Source organism: Diadema antillarum, unplaced genomic scaffold (assembly GCF_040938485.1).
Source record: "Diadema antillarum isolate AM-2024a unplaced genomic scaffold, OU_Dant_1.0 seq00000204_RagTag, whole genome shotgun sequence".
Taxonomy (NCBI): Eukaryota; Metazoa; Echinodermata; class Echinoidea; order Diadematoida; family Diadematidae; genus Diadema; species Diadema antillarum.
Window position 1 is genome coordinate 103185 of NW_027271263.1, and position 25192 is coordinate 128376.

Genomic DNA, 25192 nt, shown 5'->3' on the forward strand with positions numbered 1-25192 from the left:
AACTCATTATATGAAGTATGAAAACATCGATGACTCAAATTCGGATGGTATGTCACTTGCTTCCTTTTGCCAAGGCGGGGCAGTTATCTCCCCGTACCTTAGATATACATGTTTTGCATGGCATCGCAACGAATGCTAAATTATTATGTGAATCTGCTATAGCTTGTGACTTTCCCCACATACCATCACATTCTGTACTTGGCGGATCTTCGTATGCGTACTCCTGATTTCCAACTGTGTAGGAATGCTGGAAATGTATTTGTGTTGTAAGCTATAATAGCCAGTAAAGGCTCGGTTGTATATTTTTGCAGTCTTTCCACTTATTTACAATATAAACGTGTATACTTATATATATATATATATATTTCTTTCTTTTCGGGGGGGGGGTTGCTCTACTACAATTTAGTGAGGCTGGTACTTTACTATATCCACAAACATTTCCGACTTTACCACACTCATGACAGATTTCAGCCATTGTGAAACTTATCGTGTTTACTCAGGGCGCTCTGTACCTCATTCGTTAATTTTACTATTTCATACCCATATATTTGATTGTTAAACTGATTTCAAGTAGGCTACATTTATGATAATGAGCATTCGTTTATTTGAAATATTTGTATTTATACTTATCCTTTACAACCAAGTTGTCTCATGATTAACCATGCAAAGGTTCTGGCCATCTTATCTGATATTCTGCTTTAAAGTACAACACAATGTTCACCCTTTCAACAACAAATGTAAAACTTTTTAAATTATATCCGGATATAGAGCCCGCGGCGTGAAGCTGTTTAGCAACGCACGTGCGAGGCCTGGAACAGGCATGTGTTGTGGTTTATTCAAGTTTCCCGCAGTTAACTATGTTGTTATCATTTGTAAAGGGCACCGTCCTTCCTTGTCCTTCTTTGCACTGCATTTTATCTTACCATATTGTTAATCAAACAAAAAAGTATCGATATTCACATAACACTTACTCAGCCGATTCAAACAATATGAGATCATATTGTATTAGCAGTACTCATGTATTTGCCTTTAAGTATATTCCTACATAAAATCTGTTACTTATTGAAATTTAGATAATTCAAATTCCCTTTGCATTTTCTTTTGATTTGGATTTTCATTTTACTTTTTTTTTCCCTTCCTGTCTGCCAAATTCTAAACGGTGTATGGTGGTGGCTGGCAGGAAGATGTGCACCGATGCTTTCTGTTATAGCGTATAATTATGTACTTTCTGAGGCGGATTTTTTGTATTATTGCAGCGGTAGGGCAATGCTCTCTGCTGATAAGATCATGTGCATTCCTTCTTCTTTTGTCTATACTCTCCGCCGATCATCTTGTGTATGCATGTTTTTTTATTTTATTTTGGAAGCCCACCGAGACACTCGTTGTATCTTCGTTCACCTGTTGTGTGTGTTCCTTGTTCTTCTCTCTCATCGTTATTGACCCTTCTAGCCCAATTCATTCTGCATTCTTTTACTCCCAGTTCCCTTCCTTCGCAACGATCCTCTATCTACTCAAGTCTTTACGCAACCCATGCACACTGTTATGTGCATCGATTATTTCCCGCGCCTTGTCACATTCCTTCTGCCGTGTCTGCTGGCTATTCTCCCAATGCATAATAACCTGGCATTCCTTCGTTACAGCGCTACTGTTTATGCAGGTTCATATCTTAGACAATTTCATCTTTCGTTATGGCTGATCTCTCGAATGCACCCTTTCATTCCGTGCCAAATGACGATTTTTTTGAACTGTATAGGCTCACAACATCCGAATCTGACTCAGTTGATGAGGCACCAGTAACACAAGCAACTCCTTATGACAACTTCGTTGCCGATAATCTTAATTCAGCAGTAAATGAACTGCCTTATGATCTTAGTAATGATTTAAATCTGAACACGTTATGTAATTACATAACAGTTAATCAATTCAAAGATATGTATTTTAATTTCTCTAAAGACACGTTTTCTCTGTTGCATTTTAACATAAGAAGTCTGAACTAGACTTGGAATTTGTCAAGACTGACAAATTAGGTGATCCGATTTTTTTTAATCAATGATTCGAGTCCTGATCGCAATAGGCATGACCATATAGGTTTCATCTGTGTTTAGAGACATTGGACGTGTGATATTTGGATTCTCATTTAGAAAAGAGAGTTAGGTCTGCTATCTCTGTTACCAAATTCGGTATACACTATAAAGAAGATACAGAATGAAGTATATTTGACCATTGACCCAACTTTGCACAGCCAAGATGGCATCTGACCAAAAAGTGGTTATTTTGTGAAATGATTCTTGTAACATGGCCTTTGCGTGTGTAAAATATGGGAAAGATAGGACATGTATTCACCAAGATACAGGTTAAAACATTTATGACCTTTGACCCTAATTTACATACCCAAGATGGTGTCTGATCAAGTAGTTGTTATTTTATGAAATAATGTACGTGACATAAACTAAACATGTGCCAAATATGGGGATGATAGGGGCTGTTTTTCTTGAGTTATTGCAAAGAAAGTTGCAGAGAGAAAGAAATATCTCAATACATCGAATATAAGTTTGATGTCAACCAAGTTTTTACGTGATCTCGGCATCGTATGAAAAAATGAAGAATCACTGATGATAGCCCAAAGTCTCAGCTACATCATATTAAAATCTGGGAGAAATTTACAGAAGAGTAAGTGAGGTAGTGCTCGATAAAGAAAGTCATGTCAATTTTCATTTCCAGAAAAATTCCCTCCCATAGAGATAACACGTAAACTGGTTAAATTTGACAAGGTTACATTATATCCATTTTCACGTGGTGAAGACATCATCCGATTAAAACTTTGATTAACAAAACTTAAAGAGTATTACATTGGCTACAACATACTAACATCTGGAAGAAATTCACCGAAGGGTAATTGAGCTAGTCGTCGATAAAGACAATCATGTCAATTTTCACATCTAGAAAAATTCCCTCCCATAGAGATAACACGTCATAATAAAGATAAAGAAAGAAGTACATATGACCTTTGACCCTACTTTGCACAGACAAGATGGCGTCTGAGCAAAAAGTGGTTATTTTGTGAAATGATTCTTGTAACATGGTCTTTACGTATGCAAAATATGGGAAAGATAAGACATGTATTAACCAAGATACAGGATGAAACATTTTTGACCTTTGACCCTAATTTACATACCCAAGAAGGTGCCCGATCAAGTAGTTGTTATTTTATGAAATAATGTACGTGACATAAACTAAACATGTGCAAAATATTGGGCTGATAGAGCTTGTTTTTCTTGAGTTATTGCAAAGAAAGTTGCAGAAAGAAAGGAATATGAAAATACATGGAAGATAAGCTTTAATTTCAACCAAGTTTTTGGGCATGATGCCGACTCCGTATGAAAAAACGAAGGGCACATTAACGATAGCCCAAAGTCTCAGCTACAACATACTAAAATATGGGAGAAATTCACCGAAGCATAAGTGAGCTAGTGCTCGATAAAGATAGTCATGTCAGTTTTCATTTCCAGAAAAACTGCACTCCCATAGAGATAACACGTAAACTGGTCAAATTTGACAAGATTACTTTAAATCCATTTTTACGAGGTGATGCCGTCATCCAATCAAATTGTTGTTATTATATATCTGAAAGACCATTTAATAAGCTACAACATATTGAAATTTGGACGTAAATCAATTAAAGAAAAAGTGAGATATGCTTGAATGAACTTGAAATTTGATGACGTCATTTTGAAAATTTACTTTTTTAACTTTATTAAGAAATTTGATATCTTTGAATGACTTTTTCAGTATCGCCAACCCATAAACTGACATGTACAACTCATCAGCTTTCAGAATATGTAAAGAAAATGGGGGGTCACCGTCCATCCTGACGAGTAAAATCGGATTTAAAATTGGCGGTTTTGGGGCATTGTTGTACTGTATATCGCCATTGACGCGCGCGCGGAATTTCAACTTTGACAGTCCCGTATGACGTCATATTGAGTCGGATTGACTTGAAACTTGCTAGAAATATTCCTTGACTTTTCAGACATCCGATAAATGTAAAAAATCGGGAAATTTCTGTTGCATATGAGCTGTACGTGCGTATATGTGCGCGCGCGTACGCGTCCGTCCAATTTTTTCAATTTTTCAAAAAATGCTCCAAATGGTCTGAAACGTATGCAAAAAAAATTTGAGCTTGATTGGAGCATACAAATATTTCAACGCGCGCGTACGCGCACGTCTTTACGATGCGAGGAATTCTGAAAATATGGGTAGAATTCCCTTGAATTGAAATTTATGTGACGTAAATTTCATTGAGAAATTCCACTCCATTAATGAGATATGATTGAAAATGTGTTTTCATATAATGACGTCATAGTGACGTCACGGTCGACTGATCACTACGATTTTACTTGACATGTCGTCTTTGGGACATGATACACATATGGTATAAGTTTGACATTCATAGGCAATGCACTTTCTGAGCTTATCTCTACACAACTTTTGCGGAGAAATAAAGAAGAAGAAGAAGAAGAACTAGAGATTGTAATTTGTCATCACTGACAAATTAAGGTGATCCGATTTTTTTTTATCAATGATTCGAGTCCTGATCGCAATAGGCATGACCATACAAGTTTCATCTGTGTTTAGAGACATTGGCCGTGTGATGTTTGCATTCTCATTTAGAAAAGGGAGTCATATCTGCCATCTTTGGTACCAAATTCTGTATACACTGAATAACGAAGATACAGCAATGAATACATATGACCTTTGACCCACCTTTGCACTCCCAAGATTGCATCTGATGAAATAGTGGTTATTTTGTGAAATGATTCTCGCGACATCGTCTATACGTGTGGAAAATATGGGAAAGATAGGACAGGTATTCACTAAGATACAAGATGAAACATTTATGACATTTGACCCTAATTTACATACCCAAGATGTTGTCTGATCTAGTAGTTGTTATTTTATGAAATAATGTACGAGACATGAACTAAACATGTGCAAAATATGGGGGTGATAGGGCGTGTTTTTCTTGAGTTATTGCAAAGAGAGTTGCAGAAAGAAAGAAATATCTCAATACATCGAAGATAAGCTTTAATTTCAACCAAGTTTTTTAACATGATTCCGACATTGTATGAAGAAAGGAAGGCACACATTCGATAGCGCACAGTCTCAGCTACAACATATTAAAATCGAGGAGAAATTCACCGAAGGGTAAGTGAGCTAGTGCTCGATAAAGACAATCATGTCAATTTTCACATTAAAGAAAATTCCCTCCCATAGAGATAACACGTCATAACGAAGATACAAAAAGAAGTACATATGACCTTTGACCTCAATTTGCAACAACAAGATGGCATCTGAGTAAAAAGTGGTTATTTTGTGAAATGATCCTTGTAACATGGTCTTTGCGTGTGCAAAATATGGGAAAGATAGGACATGTATTTACTAAGATACAGGGTAAAACACTTATGACCTTTGACCCTACTTTACATACCCAAGATGGTGTCCGATCAAGTAGTTGTTATTTTATGAAATAATGTACGTGACATGAACTAAACATGTGCAAAATATAGAAGTGATAGAGGCCGTTTTTCTTGAGTTATTGCAAAGAAAGTTGCAGAAAGAAAGAAATATCTCAATACATCGAAGATAAGCCTGAATTTCAACCCAATTTTTTGACGTGATTCCGACATCGTATGAAAAAACAAAGGGCACACTTACGGTAGGGTAAAGTCTCAGCTACAACATATTAAAATCTGGGAGAAATTTACCGAAGCTTAAGTGAGCTAGTGCTCGATAAAGATAGTCATGTCAATTTTCATTTCCAGAAAAACTGCACTCCCATAGAGATAACACGTAAACTGGTCAAATTTGACAAGATTACTTTTAATCCATTTTTACGAGGTGATACCGTTATCCAATCAAAATATTGTAATTTTATGTTTGAAAGAACATTAAATAAGCTACATCATACTGAAATCTGGGTGAAAATTGACAAAGGACTAGTGAGATACGCTCGAATGAACTTGAAATTTGATGACGTCATTTTGAAAATTTACTTTTTTTACTTTATTAAGAAATTTGATATCTTTTAATCATTTTGTCAGCATTGCCACCCCATGAAATGACATGTACAACTCATCAGCCTTCAAAATATGTACAGAAAATGGAGGGTCACCGTCCATCCTGACGAGTAAAATCGGATTTAAAATTGACAGTTTTTTGGCATAGTTGTACTGTATATCGCCATTGACGCGCGCGCGGAATTTCAACTTTGACGGGCCCGTATGACCTCATATTGAGTCGGATTGACTTGAAACTTGGTAGAAATATTCCTTGACATTTCAGGCAGCCGATAAATGTGAAAAAACGGGAAATTTCTATTGCATATGAGCTGTGCGTGCGTATATGAGCGCGCGCGTACGCGTCCGTCCAATTTTTTCAATTTTTCAAAAAATGCTCCAAATGGTCTGAAACGTGTGCAAAAAAATTTTGAGGTCGATTTGAGCATACAAATATTTTAACGCGCGCGTACGCGCGCGTTTTGAGATAAAAATGAATTTTGAGAATATGAGTTGAATCCACTTAACTTGAAATATATGTGACGTAAATTTCATTCAAATATTCTATTCCATTAATGAGATATGAATGAAAATGTGTTTTCATATAATGACGTCATAGTGACGTCACGGTCGACTGATCACAATGATACATTAGATTTGTCGTCTTTAGGACATGATGGATACATGGTATAAGTTTGAACTTCATAGGCATAGCACTTTCTGAGCTAACCTCTGCACAAATTTTGGGGAGAAATAAAGAAAAACTAGAGATTGTAATTTGTCATCACTGACAAATTAAGGTGATCCGATTTTTTTTATCAATGATTCGAGTCCTGATACTGCAAAGTCTCAGCTACAACATATCAAAATCTGAGAGAAATTCACCGAAGCATAAGTAAGATAGTGCTCGATAAAGAGAGTCATGTCAATTTTCACATCTAAAAAATTCCCTCCCATAGAGATAACACGTCATAGCGAACATAGAAAAAGAAGTACATATGACCTTTGACCCCACTTTGCACAGACAAGATGGCATCTGAGCAAAAAGTGGTTATTTTATGAAATGATCCCTGTAACATGGATTTTACGTGTGCAAAATATGGGAAAGATAGGTCATGTATTCACCAAGATACAGGATGAAACATTTATGACCTTTGACCCTAATTTACATACCCAAGATGGCGTCTGATCAAGTAGTTGTTATTTTATGAAATAATGTTCGTGACATGAACTAAACATGTGCAAAATATGGTGGTGATAGGGTATGTTTTTCTTGAGTTATTGCACATAAAGTTGCAAAAAGAAAGGAATATCTCAATACATCGAAGATAAACTTTAATTTCAACCAAGTTTTTTCACGTGATCCCGACAACGTATGAAAAAACAAAGGGCACACTTACGATAGCCCTACGTCTCAGCTACAACATATTAAAACCTTAGAGAAATTCACTAAAGCATAAGTGAGCTAGTGCTCGATAAAGATAGTCATGTCAATTTTCATTTCCATAAAAATTGCACTCCCATAGAGATTACACGTAAACTGGTCAAATTTGACAAGGTTACCTTCAATCCATTTTTTCGAGGTGATGTCGTCATCTAATGAAAATTGTGTATTTAATTTATGAAAGAGCATTTCATAAGCTACAACATATTGAAATTTGGGTGAAAATTGGCAAAGGATAAGTGAGATACGCTCGAGTAAACTTGAAATTTGATGACGTCATTTTGAAAATTTACTTTTTTTACTTTATTAAGAAATTTGATATCTTTTAATCATTTTTTCAGCATCGCCAACCCATGAAATGACATATACAACTCATCAGCTTTCAGAATATGTAAAGGAAATGGGGGGTCACCGTCCATCCTGACGAGTAAAATCGGATTTAAGATTTGCGGTTTTTTGGCATAGTTGCACTGTCTATCGCCATTGACGCGCGCGCGGAATTTCAACTTTGACGGGCCCGTATGACGTCATATTGAGTCGGATTGACTTGAAACTTGGTAGAAATATTCCTTCACATTTCAGACATCTGATCACAGTGAAAAAAATGGGAAATTTCTATTGCATATGAGCTGTGCGTGCGTATATGCGCGCGCGCGTACGCGTCCGTCCGATTTTTTCATTTTTTCAAAAAATGCTCTAAATGGTCTGAAACGTGTGCAAAAAAATTTTGGGCTTGATTGGAGCATACAAATATTTCAACGCGCGCGTACGCGCACGTTTTAAGAGAAAATATAAATTTTGACAATATGAATAGAATTCGCTTGACTTGAAATATATGTGACGTAAATTTCATTTAAAAATTCCATCCCATTAATGAGATATGATTGAGAATGTGTTTTCATATAATGACGTCATAGTGACGTCACGGTCAACTGATCACAATGATTTTACTTGATCTGTCGTCTTTGGGACACGATACATACATGGTATAAGTTTGAACTTGATAGGCATAGCACTTTCTGAGCTAACCTCTGCACAACTTTTGAGGAGAAATAAAGAAAGAAACAAAGAAAGAAGAACTAGAGATTGTAATTTGTCATCACTGACAAATTAAGGTGATCCGATTTTTTTTTTTTAATCAATGATTCGAGTCCTGATCGTAATAGGCATGACAATACAAGTTTCATCTGTGTTTAGAGACATTGGCCGTGTGAGGTTTGGATTCTCATTTAGAAAAGGGAGTCATATCTGCCATCTTTGGTACCAATTCTGTATACACTGAATAACGAAGATACAGCAACGAATACATATGACCTTTGACCCACCTTTACACTCCCAAGATGGCATCTGAGGAAAAAGTGGTTATTTTGTGAAATGATTCTTGCGACATCGTCTATATTCGTGTGCAAAATATGGCAAAGATAGGACAGGTATTCACCAAGATGCAAAATGCAAAGTCTTAGGTACAACATAAAATCTGGGAGAAATTCACCGAAGGGTAAGTGAGAGCTAGTGCTCGATAAAGAAAAGCATGTCGATTTTCACATTAAAAAAAAAATCCCTCCCATAGAGATAACACGTCATAACGAAAATACAGAAAGAAGTACATATGACCTTTGACCTCACTTTGCACACCCAAGATGGCGTCTGAGCAAAAAGTGGTTATTTTGTGAAATGATCCTTGTTACATGGTCTTTGTGTGTGCAAAATATGGGAAAGATAGGACATGTATTCACCAAGATACAGGATGAAACATTTATGACCTTTGACCCTAATTTACATACCCAAGATGGTGTCTGATCAAGTAGTTGTTATTTTATGAAATAATGTACGTGACATGAACTAAACATGTGCAAAATATGGGATTGATAGCCATTGTTGTTGTTCATCTATTGCACAGAAAGTAGTAGAAAGAAAGAAAAATAAAGAAAAAAATATGTTATTTTATAGAAATTTGAAGGAGAAGCATAAAAAAATCAGAAAAAGATAAAGTTAGGAAGGGAGATTAAGACTAACTAAAGAAAAAGAAGAAAAAAAGTGTTTAAAAAAATGAAAAAAAAATATTGGCAGGGGTGAGCCTCGAACCAGGGACCTTAGGATTACGAGTCGGATGCGCTATGCAATGACCTATTTCATGCTCCATAGGCCCTGTGTATTAAGCAAAATGACGCTGCATCGAAGCCACGTGCCATTTTCAACCAAGTTTTTCGACGTGATGCCGACGTCGTATGAAAAAATGAAGGGTACACTTACGATAGCCCAAAGTCTCAGCTACAACATACTAAAATCTGGGAAAAATTCACCGAAGCAAAAGTGAGCTAGTGCTCGAAAAAGAGAGTCATGTCAATTTTCACTGCCAGAAAAACTGCTCTCCCATAGAGATAACACGTAAACTGGTCAAATTCTACAAGGATACATTCAATCCATTTTTACGAGGCGATGACGTCATCCAATCAAAATGTTGTTTTTACATTAATGAAAGAACATTTCATAAGCTACAACATACTGAAATATGGGAGAAAATTGGCAGAGGATAAGTGAGATACGCTCGAGTAAACTTGTAATTTGATGACGTCATTTTGAAAATTTACTTTTTTTACTTTATTAAGAAATTTGATATCTTTTAATCATTTTGTCAGCATTGCCTACCCATGAAATGACATGTACAACTCATCAGCTTTCAATATATGTAAAGAAAATGGGGGGTCACCGTCCATCCTGACGAGTTAAATCGGATTTAAAATTGGCAGTTTTTTGGCATAGTTGCACTGTATATCGCCATTGACGCGCGCGCGGAATTTCAACTTTGACGGCCCCGTATGACGTCATATTGAGTCGGATTGACTTGAAACGTGGTATAAATATTCCTTGACATTTCAGACATGCGATCAAAGTGAAAAAACTGGAAATTTCAATTGCATATGAGCTGTGCGTGCGTATATGCGCGCGCGCGTACGCGTCCGTCCGATTTTTTCAATTTTTCAAAAAATGCTCCAAATGGTCTGAAACGTGTGCAAAAAAATTTTGAGCTCGATTGGAGCATACAAATATTTCAACGCGCGCGTACGCGCACGTTTTAAGAGAAAATATGAATTTTGAGAACATGAGTAGAATGCGCATAACTTTAAATATATGTGACGTAAATTTCATTGAAAAATTCTATTTCATTAATGAGATATGATTGAGAATGTGTTTTCATATAATGACGTCATAGTGACGTCACGGTCGACTGATCACAATGATACATTAGATTTGCCGTCTTTGGGACATGATGCATACATGATATAATTTTGAAATTGACAGGCAGCGGACTTTCTGAGCTAACCTCTGCACAACTTTTGAGGAGAAATAAAGAAGAAGAAGAAGAAGAAGAACAAAGAATCCGTACAGATACAGAAGGTGATCCGAGAGGATACTCGGATCACCTAAAAAGAAGAAAGAATCCGTACAGATACAGAAGGTGATCCGAGAGGATACTCGGATCACCTAACTAGAACCGGAATTTGTCAACATTGACAAATTAGGTGATCCGATCTCTTCGAAAATCATTGATTTGAGTCCTGATCCTAATAGGCATGACCATACCGGTTTCATTTGTGTCGAGGAGACATTGGCCGTGTGATGTTTGGATTCTCATTCAGAAAAGGAAGTCAGACTTGCCATCTTTGGTACCGAATTCCGTATCCACTAACAAAGATACAGAATGAAGTATATTTGACCTTTGACCCCACTTTGCACACCCAAGATGGCATCTGAGCAAAAAGTGGTTATTTAGTGAAGTGATTATTGTAACATGCCCTTTGCGTGTGCAAAATATGGGAAAGACAGGACATGTATTCACCAAGATACAGGATGAACAATTTGTGACCTTTGACCCTAATTTACCTACCCAAGATGGTGTCCGATCAAGTAGTTGTTATTTTATGAAATAATGTACGTGACATGAACTAAACATGTGCAAAATATGGGGGTGATAAAGGCTGTTTTTCTTGAGTTATTGCAAAGAAAGTTTCAGAAAAAAAATCATAAAACATCGAAGATAAGCTTTAATTTCAACCAAGTTTTTTGACATGATGCCGACGTCGAATGAAGAAACGAATTGCACATTACGATAGCCCAAACTCTCAGCTACAACATATTAAAATCTGGGAGAAATTCACTGAAGGGTAAGTGAGCTAGTTCTCGATAAAGACAACCATGTCAATTTTCACATCTAGAAAAATTCCCTCCCATAGAGATAACACGTCATAACGAAGATAGAGGAAAGAAGTACATATGACCTTTGACTCAACTTTGCACAGACAAGATGGCATCTGAACAAAACGTGATTAATTTGTTAAATGATTCTTGTAACATGGTCTTTGCGTGTGCAAAATATGGGAAAGATAGGACATGTATTCACCAAGAAACAAGATAAAACATTTATGACCTTTGACCCTATTTTACATACCCAAGATGATGTCTGATCAAGTAGTTGTTATTTTATGAAATAATGTACGTGACATGAACTAAACATGTGCAAAATATTATGCTTATAGAGCTTGTTTTTCTTGAGTTATTCCAAAGAAAGTTGCAAAAAGAAAGGAATATCTCAATACATCGAAGATAAGCTTTAATTTCAACCAAGTTTTTAGACGTGATCCCGACATCAAATGAAAACATAGAGGACACATTTACGATAGCCCAAAGTCTCAGCTACAACATATTAAAATCTGCGAGAAATTCACCGAAGCATAAGGGAGCTAGTGCTCGATAAAGATAGTCATGTCGATTTTCATTTCCAGAAAAACTGCACTCCCATAGAGATAACACGTAAACTGGTCAAATTTGACAAGATTACTTTAAATCCATTTTTACGAGGTGATGCCGTCATCCAATCAAAATGTTATTATTACACTAATGAAAGAGTATTTATTAAGCTACATCATACTGAAATCTGGGTGGAAATTGGCAAAGGATTAGTGCGATACGCTCGAGTGAACTCGAAACTTGATGACGTCATTTTGAAAATTTACTTTTTTTATTTTATTAAGAAATTTGTTATCTTTTAATCATTTTTTCAGCATCGCCAACCCATGAAATGACATGTACAACTCATCAGCTTTCAGAATATAAAAAGAAAATGGGGGGTCACCGTCCATCCTGACGATTAATATCGGATTTAAAATTGGCGGTTTTTTGGCATTGTTGCACTGTATATCGCCATTGACGCGCGCGCGGAATTTCAACTTTGACGGGCCCGTATGACGTCATATTGAGTCGGATTGACTTGAAACTTGGTAGAAATATTACTTGACATTTCAGGCATCCGATAAATGTAAAAAAACGGGAAATTTCAGTTGCATATGAGCTGTGCGTGCGTATATGTGCGCGCGCGTACGCGTCCGTCCAATTTTTTCAATTTTTCAAAAATTGCTCCAAATGGTCTGAAACGTGTGCAAAAAAAATTTGAGCTCGATTGGAGCATACAAATATTTTAACGCGCGCGTACGCGCGCGTTTTAAGAGAAAATATGAATTTTGACAATATGAGTAGAATGCGCATAATTTGAAATATATGTGACGTAAATTTCATTGAAAAATTCCATTCCATTGATGAGATATGTTTGAGAATGTGTTTTCATATAATGACGTCATAGTGACGTCACGGTCGACTGATCACTATGATTTTATTAGACCCGTCGTCTTTGGGACATGATACATATATGGTATAAGTTTGAAATTTATAGGAAGAACACTTTCTGAGCTAATCGATACACAAATTTTGTCCAGAAATAAAGAAAGAAGAAGAAGAAGAAGAAGAACACCCAACAAAGAATCCGTACAGATACAGAAGGTGATCCGAGAGGATACTCGGATCACCTAACTAGAGATTGTAATTTGTCATCACTGACAAATTAAGGTGATCCGATCTTTTTTTTAATCAATGATTCGAGTCCTGATACTGCAAAGTCTCAGCTACAACATATTAAAATCTGAGAGAAATTCACTGAAGCATAAGTAAGATAGTGCTCGATAAAGAGAGTCATGTCAATTTTCACATCTAAAAAATTCCCTCCCATAGAGATAACACGTCATAGCAAAGATAGAAAAAGAAGTACATATGACCTTTGACCCCACTTTGCACAGACAAGATGGCATCTGAGCAAAAAGTGGTTATTTTATGAAATGATCCCTGTAACATTGTCTTTACGTGTGCAAAATATGGGAAAGATAAGACATGTATTCACCAAGATACAGGATGAAACATCTATGACCTTTGACCCTAATTTACATACCCAAGATGGCGTCTGATCAAGTAATTGTAATTTTATGAAATAATTTTCGTGACATGAACTAAACATGTGCAAAATATAAAGTTGATAGGGGCTGTTTTTCTTGAGTTATTGCAAAGAAAGTTGCAAAAAGAAAGAAATATTTCAATACATCGAAGAAAAACTTTAATTTCAACCAAGTTTTTTCACGTAATCCCGACAACGTATGAAAAAACGAAGGGCACACTTACGATAGCCCTACATCTCAGCTACAACATATTAAAATCTTAGGGAAATTCACCGAAGCATAAGTGAGCTAGTGCTCGATAAAGATAGTCATGTCAATTTTCATTTCCATAAAAATTGCACTCCCATAGAGATTACACGTAAACTGGTCAAATTTGACAAGGTTACCTTCAATCCATTTTTTCGAGGTGATGTCGTCATCAAAACAAAATTGTTTAATTACATTTATGAAAGAGCATTTCATAAGCTACAACATATTGAAATTTGGGTGAAATTTGGCAAAGGATTAGTGAGATACGCTCGAGTGAACTTGGAATTTGATGACGTCATTTTGAAAATTTACTTTTTTTACTTTATTAAGAAATTTGATATCTTTTAATCATTTTATCAGCATAGCCAGCCCATGAAATGACATGTACAACTCATCACCTTTCAGAATATGTAAAGAAAATGGGGGGTCACCGTCCATCCTGACGAGTAAAATCCGATTTAAAATTGGCGGTTTTTTGGCATAGTTGCACTGTGTATCCCCATTGACGCACGCGCGGAATTTTGAATTTGACGGGCCCGTATGACGTCATATTGAGTCGGATCGACTTGAAACTTGGTAGAAATATTCCTTGAAATTTCGGACATCCGATCCGTGTGAAAAAATTGAAAATTTCTATTTCATATTAGCTGTGCGTGCGTATATGTGCGCGCGCGTACGCGTCCGTCCAATTTTTTCAATTTTTCAAAAAATGCTCCAAATGGTCTGAAACGTGTGCAAAAAAAATTTGAGCTGGATTTGAGCATACAAATATTTCAACGCGCGCGTACGCGCGCGTTTTGAGATAAAAATGAATTTTGAGAATATGAGTAGAATGCGCTTGACTTGAAATATATGTGACGTAAATTTCATTGAAATATTCCATTCCATTAATGAGATATACATGAAAATGTGTTTTCATATAATGACGTCATAGTGACGTCACGGTCGACTGATCACTATGATTTTACTTGCGCTGTCGTCTTTGCGACATGATACATATATGGTATAAGTCTGACATTGAGAGGCAATGCACTTTCTGAGCTAACCTCTGCACAACTTTTGAGGAGAAATAAAGAAGAAGAAGAACTAGAACCGGAATTTGTCAACACTGACAAATTAGGTGATCCGATCTCTTCGAAAATCAATGATTTGAGTCCTGATCCAAATATTCATGACCATACAGGTTTCATCTGTGTTGACGGAACATTGGCCGTGTGATGTTTGGATTCTCATTTAGAAAAGGGAGTGAGACCTGCCATCTTTGGTACCGAATTCCGTATACACTAATGGAAATACAGAATGCAGTATATTTGACCTTTGACCGCACTTTGCACACCCAAGATGGCGTCTAAGCAAAAAGTGATTATTTCATGAAATGATTCTTGTAACATGGTCTTTGCGTGTGCAAAATATGGGAAAGATAGGACATGTATTCACCAAGATACAGGATGAAACATTTATGACCTTTGACCCTAATTTACATAACCAAGATGGTGTCCGATCAAGTAGTTGTTATTTTATGAAATAATGTACGTGACATGTACTAAACATGTGCAAAATATGGGATTGATAGCCATTGTTGTTGTTCATCTATTGCACAGAAAGTAGTAGAAAGAAAGAAAAATAAAGAAAAAATTATGTTATTTTATAGAAATTTGAAGGAGAAGCATAAAAAAAGCAGAAAAAGATAAAGTAAGGAAAGGGAGATTAAGATTAACTAAAGAAAAAGAAGAAAAAAAGTGTTAAAAAAATTTTAAAAAATATATTGGCAGGAGTGAGCCTCGAACCAGGGACCTTAGGATTACGAGTTGGATGCGCTACGCAATGACCTATTTCATTCTCCATAGGCCCTGTGTATTAAGCAAAATGACGCTGCATCGAAGCCTCGTGCCATTTTCAACCAAGTTTTTCGACGTGATGCCGACATCGTATGAAAAAATGGAGGGCACACTTACGATAGCCCAAAGTCTCAGCTACAACATACTAAAATCTGGGAGAAATTCACCGAAGCATAAGTGAGCTAATGCTCGAAAAAGAGAGTCATGTCAATTTTCACTGCCAGAAAAACTGCTCTCCCATAGAGATAACATGTAAACTGGTCAAATTTGACAAGATGACTTTCAATCCACTTTTACGAGGTGATACCGTCCTCCAATCAAAATGTTGTAATTATATTGATGAAAGATCATTTAATAAGCTACAACATACTGAAATCTGGGTGTAAATTGGCAAAGGATAAGTGAGATACGCTCGAGTGAACTTGAAATTTGATGACGTCATTTTGAAAATGTACTTTTTTTACTTTATCAAGAAATTTGATATCTTTTAATCATTTTGCCAGCATCGTCAACCCATGAAATAACATGTACAACTCACCAGCTTTTAGAATATGTAAGAAAAATGGGGGGTCACCGTCTATCCTGACGAGTAAAATCGGATTTAAAATTGGCGTTTTTTTGGCATAGTTGCACTGTATATCGCCATTGACGCGCGCGCGGAATTTCAACTTTGACGGGCCCGTATGACGTCATATTGAGTCGGATTGACTTGAAACTTGGTAGAAATATTCTTTGACATTTTAGGCATCCGAGAAGTGTAAAAAAACGGGAAATTTTCATTGCATATGAGCTGTGTGTGCGAATATATGCGCGCGCGTACGCGTCCGTCCAATTTTTTCAATTTTTCAAAAAATGCTCCAAATGGTCTGAAACGTGTGCAAAAAAAATGTGAGCTCGATTTGAGCATACAAATATTTCAACGCGCGCGTACGCGCACGTTTTAAGAGAAAATATGAATTTTGAGAATATGAGTAAAATGCGCATAACTTGAAATGTATGTGACGTAAATTTTATTGCAAAATTCTATTCCATTAATGAGATATGAATGAAAATGTGTTTTCATATAATGACGTCATAGTGACGTCACGGTCGACTGATCACTATGATTTTACTTGATCTGTCGTCTTTGGGACATGATACATATATGGTATGAGTTTGACATTGAAAGGCAGTGCACTTTCTGAGCTAACCGCTGCACAAATTTTGGTTAGAAATAAAGGAAAATAAAAAGAAGAACAAAGAATCAGTACAGATACAGAAGGTGATCCGAGAGGATACTCGGATCACCTAAGAAGAACTAGACTTGGAATTTGTCAAGACTGACAAATTAGGTGATCCGATTTTTTTTAATCAATGATTCGAGTCCTGATCGCAATAGGCATGACCATATAGGTTTCATCTGTGTTTAGAGACATTGGACGTGTGATATTTGGATTCTCATTTAGAAAAGAGAGTTAGGTCTGCTATCTCTGTTACCAAATTCGGTATACACTATAAAGAAGATACAGAATGAAGTATATTTGACCATTGACCCAACTTTGCACAGCCAAGATGGCATCTGACCAAAAAGTGGTTATTTTGTGAAATGATTCTTGTAACATGGCCTTTGCGTGTGTAAAATATGGGAAAGATAGGACATGTATTCACCAAGATACAGGTTAAAACATTTATGACCTTTGACCCTAATTTACATACCCAAGATGGTGTCTGATCAAGTAGTTGTTATTTTATGAAATAATGTACGTGACATAAACTAAACATGTGCCAAATATGGGGATGATAGGGGCTGTTTTTCTTGAGTTATTGCAAAGAAAGTTGCAGAGAGAAAGAAATATCTCAATACATCGAATATAAGTTTGATGTCAACCAAGTTTTTACGTGATCTCGGCATCGTATGAAAAAATGAAGAATCACTGATGATAGCCCAAAGTCTCAGCTACATCATATTAAAATCTGGGAGAAATTTACAGAAGAGTAAGTGAGGTAGTGCTCGATAAAGAAAGTCATGTCAATTTTCATTTCCAGAAAAATTCCCTCCCATAGAGATAACACGTAAACTGGTTAAATTTGACAAGGTTACATTATATCCATTTTCACGTGGTGAAGACATCATCCGATTAAAACTTTGATTAACAAAACTTAAAGAGTATTACATTGGCTACAACATACTAACATCTGGAAGAAATTCACCGAAGGGTAATTGAGCTAGTCGTCGATAAAGACAATCATGTCAATTTTCACATCTAGAAAAATTCCCTCCCATAGAGATAACACGTCATAATAAAGATAAAGAAAGAAGTACATATGACCTTTGACCCTACTTTGCACAGACAAGATGGCGTCTGAGCAAAAAGTGGTTATTTTGTGAAATGATTCTTGTAACATGGTCTTTACGTATGCAAAATATGGGAAAGATAAGACATGTATTAACCAAGATACAGGATGAAACATTTTTGACCTTTGACCCTAATTTACATACCCAAGAAGGTGCCCGATCAAGTAGTTGTTATTTTATGAAATAATGTACGTGACATAAACTAAACATGTGCAAAATATTGGGCTGATAGAGCTTGTTTTTCTTGAGTTATTGCAAAGAAAGTTGCAGAAAGAAAGGAATATGAAAATACATGGAAGATAAGCTTTAATTTCAACCAAGTTTTTGGGCATGATGCCGACTCCGTATGAAAAAACGAAGGGCACATTAACGATAGCCCAAAGTCTCAGCTACAACATACTAAAATATGGGAGAAATTCACCGAAGCATAAGTGAGCTAGTGCTCGATAAAGATAGTCATGTCAGTTTTCATTTCCAGAAAAACTGCACTCCCATAGAGATAACACGTAAACTGGTCAAATTTGACAAGATTACTTTAAATCCATTTTTACGAGGTGATGCCGTCATCCAATCAAATTGTTGTTATTATATATCTGAAAGACCATTTAATAAGCTACAACATATTGAAATTTGGACGTAAATCAATTAAAGAAAAAGTGAGATATGCTTGAATGAACTTGAAATTTGATGACGTCATTTTGAAAATTTACTTTTTTAACTTTATTAAGAAATTTGATATCTTTGAATGACTTTTTCAGTATCGCCAACCCATAAACTGACATGTACAACTCATCAGCTTTCAGAATATGTAAAGAAAATGGGGGGTCACCGTCCATCCTGACGAGTAAAATCGGATTTAAAATTGGCGGTTTTGGGGCATTGTTGTACTGTATATCGCCATTGACGCGCGCGCGGAATTTCAACTTTGACAGTCCCGTATGACGTCATATTGAGTCGGATTGACTTGAAACTTGCTAGAAATATTCCTTGACTTTTCAGACATCCGATAAATGTAAAAAATCGGGAAATTTCTGTTGCATATGAGCTGTACGTGCGTATATGTGCGCGCGCGTACGCGTCCGTCCAATTTTTTCAATTTTTCAAAAAATGCTCCAAATGGTCTGAAACGTATGCAAAAAAAATTTGAGCTTGATTGGAGCATACAAATATTTCAACGCGCGCGTACGCGCACGTCTTTACGATGCGAGGAATTCTGAAAATATGGGTAGAATTCCCTTGAATTGAAATTTATGTGACGTAAATTTCATTGAGAAATTCCACTCCATTAATGAGATATGATTGAAAATGTGTTTTCATATAATGACGTCATAGTGACGTCACGGTCGACTGATCACTACGATTTTACTTGACATGTCGTCTTTGGGACATGATACACATATGGTATAAGTTTGACATTCATAGGCAATGCACTTTCTGAGCTTATCTCTACACAACTTTTGCGGAGAAATAAAGAAGAAGAAGAAGAAGAACAAAGAATCAGTACAGATACAGAAGGTGATCCGAGAGGATTCTCGGATCACCTAACTAGACTCGGAATTTGTCAACACTGACAAATTAGGTGATCCGATCTCTTCGAAAGTCAATGATTTGAGTCCTGATCCCAATAGGCATGACCGTAAAGGTTCATCTGTGGTTATGGACATTGGCCGTGTGATGTTTGGATTCTCATTTAAAAAAAAGGGAGTCGGGTTTGCCATCTTTGGTACCATATTCCGTATACACTATAACGAAGATACAGAATAAAGTATATTTGACCATTGACCCCACTTTGCACAGCCAAGATGGCATCTGAGAAAGAAATGGTTATTTTGTGAAATGATCCTGGTAACGTGATCTTTGTGTGTGCAAAATATTGGAAAGATAGGACATGTATTCACCAAGATACAGGATGAAACATTTATGACCTTTGACCCTAATTTACATACCCAAGATGGTGTCTGATCAAGAAGTTGTTATTTTATGAAATAATGTAGGTGACATGAACTAAACATGTGCAAAATATGGGATTGATAACCATTGTTGTTCTTCATCTATTGCACAGAATGTAGTAGAAAGAAAGAAAAATAAAGAAAAAATTATGTTATTTTATAGAAATTTGAAGGAGAAGCATTAAAAAATCAGAAAAAGATAAAAATAGGAAGGGAGATTAAGACTAAATAAAGAAAAAGAAGAAAAAAAGAGTTTGAAAAAAAAAATATTGGCAAGGGTGAGGCTCGAACCAGGGACCTTAGGATTACGAGTCGGATGCGCTATGCAATGACCTATTTCATGCTCCATAGGCCCTGTGTATTAAGCAAAATGACGCTGCATCGAAGCCACGTGCCATTTTCAACCAAGTTTTTCGACGTGATGCCGGCCTCGTATGAAAAAATGGAGGGCACATTAACGATAGCCCAAAGTCTCAGCTACAACATACTAAAATCTGGGAAAAATTCACCGAAGCATAAGTGAGCTAATGCTCGAAAAAGATAGTCATGTCAATTTTCACTGCCAGAAAAACTGCTCTCCCATAGAGATAACACGTAAACTGGTCAAATTTGACAAGATTACATTTAATCCATTTTTACGAGGTGATGCCGCCATCCAATCAAAATGTTGTAATTACATTAATGAAAGAACATTTAATAAGCTACAACATACTGAAATCTGGGTGAAAATTGGCAAAGGATAAGTGAGATACGCCCAAGTAAACTTGAAAATTGATGACGTCATTTTGAAAATTTACTTTTTTTACTTTATTAAGAAATTTGATATCTTTGAATCACTTTTTCAGTATCGCCAACCCATAAACTGACATGTACAACTCATCAGCTTTCAGAATATGTAAAGAAAATTGGGGGTCACCGTCCATCCTGACGAGTAAAATCGGATTTAAAATTGGCGGTTTTGGGGCATTGTTGTACTGTATATCGCCATTGACGCGCGCGCGGAATTTCAACTTTGACAGTCCCGTATGACGTCATATTGAGTCGGATTGACTTGAAACTTGCTAGAAATATTCCTTGACTTTTCAGACATCCGATAAATGTAAAAAATCGGGAAATTTCTGTTGCATATGAGCTGTACGTGCGTATATGTGCGCGCGCGTACGCGTCCGTCCAATTTTTTCAATTTTTCAAAAAATGCTCCAAATGGTCTGAAACGTATGCAAAAAAAATTTGAGCTTGATTGGAGCATACAAATATTTCAACGCGCGCGTACGCGCACGTCTTTACGATGCGAGGAATTCTGAAAATATGGGTAGAATTCCCTTGAATTGAAATTTATGTGACGTAAATTTCATTGAGAAATTCCACTCCATTAATGAGATATGATTGAAAATGTGTTTTCATATAATGACGTCATAGTGACGTCACGGTCGACTGATCACTACGATTTTACTTGACATGTCGTCTTTGGGACATGATACACATATGGTATAAGTTTGACATTCATAGGCAATGCACTTTCTGAGCTAGTCTCTACACAACTTTTGCGGAGAAATAAAGAAGAAGAAGAAGAAGAAGAACAAAGAATCAGTACAGATACAGAAGGTGATCCGAGAGGATTCTCGGATCACCTAACAAAGAATCAGTACAGATACAGAAGGTGATCCGAGAGGATTCTCGGATCACCTAATAAACATTTTGATGAGTTAAAATTTTTATTAGAATCCGATGCGAGCCAATCACTCTCTATCATTGGACTTAGCGAAACCTGGTTGACTTCCACTACGGAAGATTCCTTTGCAATCGACGGATACAATATGTATGTCAGTAATAGATCGGACAGAAGTGGAGGCGGTGTTGCATTTTATGTATCAAGTATTTACAAATGTATTGTTCACAACGACATTTGTAGAATGGACAACACTGTTGAATCTCTTTTTGTAGAAATTTCTATCCCAGGATGTAGGAATGTGTTATTGGGTATAATATACAGACCTCCTAATTCGAATACTTTAGATTTTGTGACATATCTTTCAGACCTGGTAAAAAACCCAGTTTTTAGAAATAAGGATTGCTTTCTACTTGGTGATTATAATATTGATTTGCTGAAATCTGGAAATGATTGTATCTCAAGCGAGTTTCTTGAGACATTTTTGTCTTCATCCTTTTTGCCACTCATTACTAAACCGACTCGCGTCACGGATCACTATGCTACTTTAATTGACAATCTGTTTTGCAATATCTTACCTCTTCCCGATTCTTTTATAATTCTCTCAGATGTGACCGACCATTTCCCAGTCATGACTCATTTTACTTTGAAAACTTTGGCTAATGATGCTAAACCTTCGGCTCCTTTATGCAAACGTAGAGTCTCATGTGAAAAGTTAGCCAGTTTTGATGCCGCTCTTGATAATGCTGATTGGTCACGAGTTTATGAAAATGATGAAGTTAATCTGTCTTTTGATAATTTTATGGAAATATTTAATTCTCTTTTGGATGATATTATTCCAAAGCAAAAAAGTAAAAAGGATTATAAAAAGACGCCTAGGTTACCGTGGATTTCAAAATCAATTCTTCGTTCAATTAATAGAAAAAAATCGATTGTATTATAAATATAAAATGGAAAAAACTGAACGATCAAAGAACAAATATACATTATATAAAAACACATTAACTAGGATTTTACGTTTGGAAAAGAAAAGGTATTATTCTCAGCAGTTGTTGAAATTTAAGTTTGATATTAAAAATACCTGGAAAGTTTTAAAGCAGGCAATGAATATTCCGAACAAAAAAGCAGAAATAGATGAAATAAAGTGGGATGATGAAATAATTGATGACCCTGTTGATATTGCAAATGTTTTTAATTCTTATTTTTCAAAAATAGGTGAAACGCTTGCTCATGGTATTCCGGCTACAGAACAGAATTTTACTGAATTCTTAGGCCAGTGTAACCCCATGACTCTATTTTTTTAACTCCAACAAACAGATATGAGATTATCGATATTGTATCCTCTTTAAAAAACAAACGTAGCTCCGGTTATGATGATATAGATAATTGTATCCTTAAGGGTGTTATATCATCAGTCGCAGATCCCTTGGCTCACATTTTTAATCTGTCAATTTCTAATGGTATGTTTCCTGATAAACTGAAATTGGCTAAAGTAATTCCAATATTTAAAAAAGGTAATAATCTGGATGTCAGTAATTATCGTCCAATCTCTTTATTATCTTCATTATCGAAAGTTTTAGAAAAAATAATATACACCAGAATTATCAAATTTTTAAATGTGCACAAAATATTCACAAATTCCCAGTTTGGTTTCCGAGAAAAACATAGTACCATCCATGCAGTTCTTCATTTTATTGATAAAGTCGTTAATGCAACTGACAATCATTCCCATTTAATTAGTATATTCTTGGACTTCTCCAAGGCCTTCGATACAATTAATCACAACATTTTACTCCACAAGTTATCGCACTACGGAATACGTGGGAAGGCCTTGGAGTGGTTCAAGACTTATTTAGCTGACAGAAAACAGTTTGTTTCAATTAAAGATAATAATTCAGTTATAAGAGATGTAAAGTGTGGTGTTCCACAGGGAAGTCTTTTAGGGCCGCTGCTATTCATAATATATATCAATGATTTTTCCTCTGTTTCAGAGGTACTTTCCTTTATACACTATGCTGATGACACCAGTGTTTTTCTTGCCCATAACGATATCGATGTTCTTGTTCAACAAGCTAATACAGAATTGAAAAAAGTGACCAACTGGGTCAGAGCTAACAAGTTGTCATTGAATGTTCAAAAAACAAAATATATGCTTTTCAGCAATACTGTTGATTCTTTGAATTCAGAAATAGTTCTGGATGATTGTAATTTAGAAAGTGTGTCATATTTCAAATTTCTTGGTATTTTTGTAGATAATAAACTTTCTTGGAAAATACATATTGATCATATTTGCAAAATCATCTCTCGAAATATAGGTGTTATGAACAGACTAAAATTTTATATTCCTGAAAAGACATTACTTGTGTTATACTCCTCTTTGATACTCCCTTACCTTCATTATGGAATTTTAGCTTGGGGCAATACACATCAGACGCTGCTGAATAGAGTGTTATTATTGCAAAAGAAAGCCCTCCGTATCATTTCCAATTCTCCCACTCGTTCACATACAAATGTATTGTTTAACTGTAATAAGCTACTAAAAATTAACGAATTATTTTTATACAACTTAGGCCAATTTATGTATATGTATGATAACAGTTTACTGCCACCTATCTTTGGTTCTATGTTCCAAAAAAATCAATCATTCCATAATTACCCCACCCGACGCTCTAACGAGTTTCATTTACCACTTCTTCGAACGATTTTAGCAAAGAATACACTTATTTACACTGGACCTAATTATTGGAATTCCCTGAACCACGATATAAAATCTGCTCCCTCTATATACTCCTTTAAAAGGAGATTGAAGTTTTTTCTTGTGCAATCCTATAATGACGACCCCCTGAATCAGATTAGTTCATAGGCTTATTTTGTTTCCCGTCCGCAAAATTTTTATTGCCGTTTTTTTCATTATTGTTACCTTTGCCTTAGCTTTGATTATGATAAGATCTTCTTTAACTTATACCTCGCAGTTGAAGGGTTTGTTGTATATTCTTCTTTTCTTCTTCTTCTCTTTCTTCCTCTAACCTCCGATGATCGTTGTCTCGGTTGCTTACTCCTGTCTATTTTGTTACCTCTTCGTCGCGCTGTAGTCTTGTTTCCTGTCATGTCGTCGAGTCAGTTTTCTTCCCTATAAGTAGTCTTGTTGCTGTCCCAGTCTTGTCTCATGCTCATTATTTCGTTTGTTATTGTTTTGTGTGTAACTGTTTGTCCGTCTGTCTCTTAGTGGGCTGCTAAGCTTTTTATGCCAAACTTTTCGTGCTGCTTTGTTGCTATATTTAGTCAAATTTTGCATCGAGTTTTTAATACAAGAGGGGCCCACACTCTACAAGCATTGTCTTTTTAGTGGGTCCCTCCGTTTTTTCACACAG

The 25192-nt window shown here is 36.0% G+C and overlaps 1 protein-coding gene across 1 annotated transcript in view; it reads left to right on the forward strand.

Moving 5' to 3' along the window:
• Nucleotides 1-25192, forward strand: part of LOC139728867 (outer dynein arm-docking complex subunit 3-like) — a 40933-nt gene that overhangs the window by 11965 nt on the left and 3776 nt on the right. The window lies entirely within an intron of this gene.